The sequence below is a fragment of the Ovis canadensis genome, chromosome 8 (assembly GCF_042477335.2).
Source record: "Ovis canadensis isolate MfBH-ARS-UI-01 breed Bighorn chromosome 8, ARS-UI_OviCan_v2, whole genome shotgun sequence".
NCBI classification, from domain to species: domain Eukaryota; kingdom Metazoa; phylum Chordata; class Mammalia; order Artiodactyla; family Bovidae; genus Ovis; species Ovis canadensis.
The window spans coordinates 99,581,147-99,590,835 of record NC_091252.1 but is presented as its reverse complement, the minus strand read 5'-3'; the positions used below and the strand labels follow the sequence as shown (position 1 = coordinate 99,590,835).

The 9,689-nt window shown below is 40.4% G+C and overlaps 1 pseudogene; it reads right to left on the bottom strand.

Annotated features, from left to right (window-relative positions):
• Positions 1-3,970: 3,970 nt before the first annotated feature.
• On the bottom strand, positions 3,971-4,446 carry LOC138444696 (DNA polymerase epsilon subunit 3 pseudogene; annotated as a pseudogene).
• Positions 4,447-9,689: the final 5,243 nt, after the last annotated feature.

Genomic DNA, 9,689 nt, shown 5'->3' with positions numbered 1-9,689 from the left:
TGTTTCAGCCTCAGACTTCACATGATGTACTCTGCCTACAAGTTAAACAAGCAGGGTGATAATATACAGCCTTGATATATTCTTTTCTCAATTTGAAACCAGTCTCTTGTTCCGTGTCTGGTTCTAACTGTTGCTTCTTGACCTGCACACAGATTTTGCAGGAGGCAGGTAAGGTGGTCTGGTGTTCCCGTCTCTTTAAGAGTGTTCTACAGTTCGTTGTGAGCTACACAGTCAAAGGCTTTAGCATAGTTAATGAAGCAGAAGTAGATGTTTTTCTGGAATTCTCTTGCTTTTTCTATGACTCAATGGATGCTGGCAATTTGATCTCTGGTTCCTCTTCTTTTCCTAAATCTAGCTTAAACATCTTGAAATTCACGATTCTCATACTGTTGAAGCCTGGCTTGGAGAATTTAGAAATGTAAAAAGGCAAAATAGTTGTTGAGGAGGCCTTCCTTCCCATAGGTGAATCACAAATTGTACTTCTAACATGATGGATTAACACTTCGTGTTTTTAATCTAACACAAAAGGAATCATGCATATGTATTTTTTATATTTTACTTCGTTCTCTTATTATGATGCTGTGGTTTCACTCTGGTTGTTTTAGGTCAAGGTAGTTTGCTCATTTTTATTGATTTGTAATACTCCCATGTATTACACAATTTCTTACCACACATCACAATTTATTTGTCATGAGAAAATGTCACATAAACCCAAATTGAGGGACATTACACATGTCTTTTCTATGAGTTTTTGTGCCCATCTACATGTGCTTATGTTGGACATACCTGTTAAGAGTGGAAGAAAATATGAGAGAAAACTCAAGTTACTAAAATTAGGAATAAAAGATCTGCCATCACTACTGACCTCACAGAAGTAAAAAGAATTTAAGAAATGCTATAAACAAAAGATGGCAACAAAGTAGGCAACTTAGATGAAATGCACAGATTCCGAAAAAGACAAAGACTAGTGAAACTGGCTGAAAATAAATGGATAATTGGAAAAGACTGATCCCAAACTTAGCGACTGAGTCACTAAATGAAAATCTACAACAAAGAAAACCCCAGCCTAGAGGATTTCATTGCTGGTTTTGCCAAACATTTTAAGACTTAATATCAGCCTCACAAACCTTACCAAAAAAGTAGAAAAAGAGAACACTTCTCTTTTCATTCTGTGAGACTAGTATTATTCTGATGTCAAATCCAGAAAGACAACACAATAAAAGAAAACATACCAGTATACTTATGAATAAAAATAATACAATTTCCTGAACACACAGCATATAACATGATTATATGCAAACCAAATCAAGAAGCATATAGGATGATTATACACCCTTCAAGCCAAATCAAGCAACGTATAAAATGATTATACACCATGACCAAGTGGGACTTGTCATTGGATAAGAATGTTGTTTCAACATCTGAAAATCAATCAATGCAACACATCATATCAATAGAACAATGGACAAAACCACATGAACATGTCAATAGATACAATAAAATCACTTAAAAAAAACCTAATATGCTTTTATGATAAAGCACTCAACAAACTAGGAAAAAAGGAGACTTTCTTAAGCTGGTAAAGGACCTCTGGGGAAGCCCCAAAGTCAATATACTTAATGGGGAAAATCTGAGTGCTTTCCCTCTAAGATAAAGAACCGAACTAGTGTTTCTGCTATCACCTCTCCTACTTAACATCGCACTGAATGTTCTAGCCAATGCAATTAGGCAAGAAAAAGAAATAGGAAGCATTGAGTTTGAAAGGGAAGATGGGATGATGTGTGACTGTTTCTATTGGCTGATTATATAATTTTGTATTTATATATATGGATAGTTCTAAGGATTCCACAATAAAATTATTAGAGCTAATGAGTTCAGCAATATGTAAAGCAGTTTAAAATGAGCAAATGATTTTAATAATTATTTCTTCAATGGAAATAGGCAAATTATAATAGACAGGTGAAAGTAACATTGGCCTATATCATGGAAGAATACATGTTAAAATCACAATGGGATTGATACCAATTCACATACACTAGGATGGCTACAATAAGAAAAGATAAACAGCAAAACCAGCTGGCTAGGTTGGGAAGAAATTCAAACCCTCATACTTTGCTGATGGGGATGTAAAATAGTATAGCACTTGAAAAATAGCTTTATTTTTCAAAAGGATACACATAAAGTTACCATATGAGCTTGAAATTCCACTTGTAGGTGTTGTGAAATAATCCAGTCACAAAAGACAACATATTGTATGATTCCACTTATGTGCAATGTCTGGAAAAGGAAAATACATACAGAAAAATAAGTTGGTGGTTTCCAGCAGCTGGGGAAGGGGGAGAGTTGGATAGTGACCAATAATAGGGATAGAGACTTTTAAGGGATGAGATGATGAAAATGGTCTAAAATTAGTTATGGTGGTGGTTGTAAAACTTTGTGAATGTACTGAAAACCCACGAAACTCTATATTTTAAGTGGGTGAATTTTATGATATATAAACTGTATATATAAACTTGCTAAAATTAAAGAAAGAACTGTGTGTGTGGTCTTCCTTCATTTCTTTTTTTCTTTTAACAATAATGTTTTTTTTTATTATACAAAGCATTATAATTTTCTCAATATTCTTCACTCAATTATCAACAAACTTTCCATTGTACTCATTTAACAAATCAACAGTGTCAAACTACACTTCACTACCTTTCAACCTCCAAGCACTCAACTTAAAGAGACCAACAAAAAAGTGCTTGGAGCACCAAATGGAAAGAGAAGAACACCTGGAAAGGTCAACAGAGATACCTGGAAGCAGTTGAAGGGGATGGGTTAGGGGAGGAATTAAATTCCTGAGCACCATCAGATTTCACTCATGGGTCAAAGAGGTTTACAAAATCAGTTTTAAGACATGAGATTAGAACTAGGGACTCAAAGGAACCCATTCTCTGGGATACTGCAGGTCATCCAAGTTCCTGGGTTGGCAGAAGTGAAAAAAAAGGGAGGGACAGAGAAAGTGGAGTGGGGAGCAGGGGAGAGACAGGACAGAGACAGGTGCTGAGAAGCACAAAGGGAGAAAGCTGCGCCAAGAAGAAATAAAGTTCGAAACTTGTCATGAATTGGAAAAACAAAAAGCCATAGTCACAAATCTGGAAGATGGACTACGGCACACGAAAACCTGGAATTTTATACCTTCCGGGAGGTGATGACAAATCCTGAAGCAGTACAGTGGCAGACAGTGAGGTGCATTTAAAACTAAACCCTCTGTTTTATAAGAGTAAGACATTGGCAACCTTGCTTAACTAATTCTACTCTGTGGATTTGAAAACAATGTGCCTAGAAGGTAGCCTCCCAAGCAGGTTACATGCCTACAGGCAATATAGAAGGGATCTAAGCCAAGTGGGTCTGTAGAAAACAAAATTCAATTAACGTTACTGTCAAGTGAAGAGAGAGCAGATTTCATTGTTCTCTTCAACCTTTTTAGTAGTTTCCTATAGCTAAGCCATTCTGATCACTTGAAATAAGCTAGTATTGCCAAATACTGTGTAATCAAATAGGTTGACTGCGATCAAACCCCAATTTTTCCTGAGCCTTAACTGCCTCTCTGATCTGGGACACAGTTGGCAGCGTGGAAGTTATTATTATTTTCTGGGGAGCAGGGAGGGAACTGGGGATCACCAATTGCCTAACTATTTGTGTATGTAAACAAAAGAGATCAGACTGACCAATTAGCCATTCAGAATCCCTCTTGCCAAAAAGTTATAACCTGGAGACTGATTAAGCAAAACAGGATTCTGCTGCTCAGATGCTCTGAGTCTGGGAAGCCCTGGCTTTGATGATAATCCTGATGATAATTCAGTTTTTATTTCAACCTTCTCAGGCTCTTCTGCCTAAGACTACTCTGCCCAGCCAGAAAAGGCTTCACACAAACGTGTCCCAGGTTTTCGCCCGGTTCCTTCCGAGCGGCGTCTCCCCACCCTCCTCAGTCGTCCACTCCCTCCTCTTCATTCTGTTCTTCTTCGTCCAGCCTTTCCTCATCTCATCATTGTCCTCATCCCTGCTCTTGGCCTGCTCTTCCGAATCTGCTTTTTTGTCTTTGTCCTTCCTTTTTTGCTCTGAAGCTTCCTTCTTGCCTTTCTGCTCCCTCCTATAAGCTTCCAGAGCTTCTTTTAACGGGGTAACGAACCGCTGAAACTCCATCTCCTCCATGGCTGACAGTACATCGCTGGCATTCGCGTTTCCCTTCCATCGCAAAGTTGTTGGCACAGGATGTGGCGTACAGCACGAAGACGCTGGCGGCGCGGGAGATGGTGCTCCAGGCCTCCTTGGAGATGCTGACATCGTCTGGGAGAGCCTCCTTGATGATTCTGGTGATGACGGCAGGTTTAGGTCCTCGGGCAGGTTAGGTCCCCATGCCCGCGACCTCGTCTTCAGGCCGCCATGGTGTCCCTCCTGCATTTCTTGGTAGCGTATATAGAGTGTAAGTGGGGCTTCCCAGCTGGCGCTAGAGGTAAAGAACCTTCCTGCCAATGCAGGCGAGGGAAGAGAGATGAGGATTTGATCTCTGCGTCAGGAAGATCCCTTAGCAGAGGGCACGGCAACCCCCTCCAGTATTCTTTCCTGGAGAATCCCATGGACAGAGGACCTTGGTAGGCTACAGTTCACAGGGTCATATAGAGTCGGACATGATGAAGAGACAGCACACAAGCATGCATAGAGTGTAAGAAATCTCTTAAATTCTGATGAGGACTGTTTTTAGCTTCATGTATTTTCATCTTGCTGATCGACTTCAGTTTTGTCCTTATTCTGAGAAGGTGATCCTTCTGGTGTTTATTAGAACTTCTCTGTCTTGGCCTGAACTCCAGCTGCTGGTAGCTGTCTGCTGGCATTCTATTCTTCTATGTCAAAAATGGCAAGTGTTTTCAGTAAAATGCCAGGGGGGAATGTGAAGCACCCTTTGTTGTGCTTCCTTCTTAGAGGATCAGAGCATCTCAATTCTTGCCTGTGCTATCTACTCTTAAAAGATTTTTAGTGTTTTCTGCAAATTTACGTTTCTTTTTTCCTGCAGGAGAGATAGTAATAAACTGATGCTCTACCACAAGAATCAGGTGCCCCTCTATTGTTGTTCAGCCCCTAAGTCATGTCCAACTCTTTGGTATCCCATGAACTGCAGCACACCAGGCTTCCCTGTCCTTCACTATCTCCTGAAGTTTGCTCAGCTCATGTTCATTGAATTAGTGATGCCATCCACCCATCTTATCCTCTGTCTCCCCATTCTTCTTTTGCCCTCAAGCTTTCCCAGCATTTGGGTCTTCCAGTGAGTTGACTCTTCGCATCAGGTGTCTAAAGTATTGGAGCTTTTGCTTCAGCATCAGTCCTTCCAATGAACATTCAAGGTTGATTTCCTTTAGAATTGACTGGTTTCATCTCCTTGCTAAATTGATGCTCTATAATAAGAGCACCTATTGTTGTTTTGTTGCTAAGTTGTGTCCAATTCTTTTGCGACTTCATGGACTGTAGCCCACAAGGCTCCTCTGTCCATGGGATTTCCCAGGCAAGAATATTGGAGTGGGTTGCCATTTGCTTCTCCAGAGGATCTTCCTGACCCAGGGATCAAACCGGCATCTCCTGCATTGGCAAGCAGATTCTTTATCCCTGAGCCACCAGGAGACGTTTTTAACACAGAGAATTTCAAGACACCCTATGGTAGATGTCCTTTCTTTAGACAGACCAACAGCACCGAGTCTCCTCCTCACAGAGGAATGTATGTTTCAGAAACTACTGGGACCTCCGCTTCAACCAGGCGATCTCAGTGGGAGCTGCCAATCAGAGCCCTCCGCTCCCCACGCCAGCCAATCAGACTCTTTCCCTAGTTGGAAGCCCTGTAACTAGAGAGAAAGCTGTTTTCCTCTTTGAGCAACTCTTTTAGAAAGTGTGAGTCCAGGAGGGAACAGTTGTAACTTTTAGGGAGACGAAGCTTGTGAAAGGAAAAGATAGAATTGTACCGTGAGACGAAACCATGCATGAACGAGTCGCGGAAATCTCTGGTTCTGAATCGTCACTAGTTACACTCTCCTTTGTAGTTAAACCAATGCATTTATCTTATTGCTGAAGCCAGTTCATTTTTTTTTTTTTTGTATCCTAGGAAATGAGCCTTTTGATCTGTGGATCACATGGTGACTTCTGGTGCTTCTTTTACGTATAGGTAATTTAGACATATAGAAACTTATATGTATGTTACTTTTCTCCTGATAGTTTGGGAATCATCACTATAGGTATTAGGGAGAAATAGAATATTATTTATCAAGAGAAAACATGCCTGGATTTATGTCTGTGCTGTAGGTGAAATAGAGAAGAATTAAAAGTCAGAAAAAGGAGTTGAAAAGGTCAACGTAGATTAAATGAATAACAAAGCACAGACATTGTAAAAGATATGGAAAATAAAATAAGACTGGCTAGTGAAATTTCTGGAAGGAGAGCTGAAAAGACATGGACATAGGTGAAAAAATAAAGATGAAAGAAGAATTCAAAATTTTAGAAAACGCTAAGAATTACAATAGGAAGATTAAGATAAAGGAATAAGTCATTTGGGTATCAGTCACTGAAAATTTTATGAAAGTCACGCTTTACTCCTTTTTAAAGATCTAAACGCGGACTTACAACATCAGGAAAATCAGAATTCATTTATCCTTTTTTTGTTGTGAGAATTGTCCTGTGCACTGTTTGATGTTTTTCTTTTCTTTCTTTTTGCCCCAAGGTGGGATGTGGGATCTTAGTTCCCTGGCCAGGGATTGAACCTGTGCCCTCTGTGATGAAGCGCAGAGTGTTAACTGCTGGGCCACCAGGGAAGTCCCCCCTGTATTCTTTGCTCTCTTCCCTTTCTCATTTTTTTATCAGTCTACCCTACTGCTTTAGCTCACTATAGGTTTTGAGATATGGGGGATGTTATGCTGCCAAGCTTATCTGTAACTACAAAAATGTAACTTTGGAAGTGATACAGAGATTGCTAGCAAATTGCAAGCACTTCTACAAGGATACCATACATCATGATGTGATTTTTCTTTCTCTATTAGAAAGAAGTAGCACCTCTTATATTTCTGCACATCTCAGAATGAATAAATATCATTTTTCTAATCATGGCTTAGATGATAAAAGAAAAATCAATAGCCTATACCAACAAACAAATTAAACTCTTTCTTGAATAGCTCAATGTTATAACAATGACAGAGCTTTGACTGAAAAATAACCCATGTCTTATCTGTAACAGCACCCAACATGTTTTGATTCTGAATTTGTTGTTTCTCTGCCATCTTATCTATGTCCTAGAAAATTGTATCCTCATGTTTTATTACAATGAGAAGAAATATTTCCAGGATGCAGAAAGCAGTGCTCTTGAACTAGTGACATTTAAAGGGCAATAGAATGCTAATGTGGCTAATAAAAAAGAAAAATGGCTTTATAACAGGCCCTGTGATGATCCTAGTTTCTCCTTAACTTATAAACTGTTTAAATTTGACAACTTAGCTTTTAAAGATGGAAATAAAGAAGCATAGTGGATTCAAACTGAAATAATAGTAAAACAAAGACATTTATACATTTCTTACCCTTCAATAAGTAGCCTGTCACATTCTTCTCCTTTTTTGTAAGGAAAAATCTATTGGGGAAGAGTGTTTTTCTGTGAATGTGGTGGTCTGTAATGATTTTTGAATTACTCTGGAAGGCAAGAGGTTGCAATACAAAAATAATCCTTCTTTGGTAATTGATTTTGGTACTTCCCTTTGAACACACAAAATTGGGTTCAAGGCCGGCATATTACAGTGTGCCAGTGAGCAAGACTATTGATAACTATGGCCCATGAACTCAGCAAGCAATCAATTGCTATTTTTGCCCTTGGTGCCTACATTTAGCATACTAAAACGGTCTCATCGGCTGTGATGCCTGTATCAGACTGAAAAGTCAGGGCACTGGGTCTGTCAAATGTCTGCACACTTACATGGGAGCTTTGATTAAGAATATTTGACATAAGGGTGCTTCAGAAGTCCTAGGACATGGAGTTACTTCAACTAAAGCCTTTTTTAAGGAGGAAAAACCACATGTTTATTCATTCGCTTATTAACGCAATAAGAATTTTATGCCATTTAATAGTCACCAAACACTAGAATGCTATGGTTTTTCCAATAGTCCTGTATGGATGTGAGAGTCAAATCATAAAGAAGCCTGAGCATCAAAGAATTGATACTTTCAAACTGCGGTGCTGGAGAACTCTTGAGAATCCTTTGGACAGCAAGAAGATCAAATCAGGCAATCTTAAAGGAAGTCAGCCCTGAATACTCACTGGAAGGACTGAAGCTGAAGCTCCAGTACTTTGGCCACCTGATACTAACAGCTAACTCATTGGAAAAGACCCTGATGCTGGGAAAGATTGAGGACAGGAGGAGAAGGGGGTGACAGAGGATGAGATGGCTGGATGGCATCACTGACTAATGGACATGAATTTGAACAAATACCTGCAGATGGCGAAGGACAGGGGAGCCTGGTGTGATTCAATCCATGGGGTTACAAAGAGTCAGACACAACTTGGTGACTGAACAGTGACAAAACACTAGAAAAAGGAGCCGAGGATGAAGCTATGAACAAGAACCAGTTGCCAACTCTAGAAGCTTACAGTGACTCAGGAGCAAGGAGGACCAGGAGACCCTGCTGATCTGGACCTTTTGTCCCCACTGGTTCTTCCATCGGAGGAGGACATCTGAGCATGGTTGTTAAGATACAGAAGCCAGGGTCCATTGTGAGAGGTTATAAGTGAGTGCAGGAGCCTTCCAGCTTGGCGGAGCAGGGCAGGATGACTTGGAGTTTCACGCCATAGCTGTTCTGGCACGTGCCTGTGATTTCTGCTTGGTCCTGACAGGCACAGCTGCTCCTTCTCTCTACCCTGTGTGAGCCTCAGGAGGCTGCACTGCATGGGCGGAATCAATGGTGCCCTTGCTGGGCCCTCTGGCTCATGAGACTCACTGGGAGGAGACTGGAGCTCTGTCCCCAGTTTCCACCCTGGGTAGCTGTGTCTTGTCTGTGTGGCCAGCTATATCTTACAGCTGCACTGGCTTTCCCCAGGTTTTGATACCACTTCCTAACTTCAGGTCCAGAGTATAATATAATATAATAATATAATATAATAGAATAGAACAGAACAGAACATAATGAAAGTGAAAGTCACTCAGTTGTGTTCCACCCTTCTAGGCCTCATGGACTATACAGTCCATGGAATTCTCCAGGCCAGAATAGTGGAGATTCTGGTTCCCTTCTCCAGGGTATCTTCCCAGCTCAGGGATTGAACCCAGGTCTCCTGCATTGCAGGCTGATTCTTTACCAGCTGAGCCACCAGGGAAGCCCAAGAATATTGGAGTGGGTAGCCTATCCCTTCTCCAGGGGAACTTCCCCACCCAGGAATCGAATCGGGGTGTCCTGCAATGCAGGTGGACTCTTCACCAGCTGAGCTACGTGGGAAGCACATGTATATACTATATTATACTATACCAAACTATACTGTAATATAAATCTTTTCTTTGATGAGGTGTCTTTTCAAGTCCTTTGTTCATGTTTAAATTGAATTGCTCATCCTTTTGTTCTTTAGTTTTAAGGACTCTTTATATATTCTGGACACAAACCCTTGTCAGATGTAAGATTTGCAAATATTTTTCCCA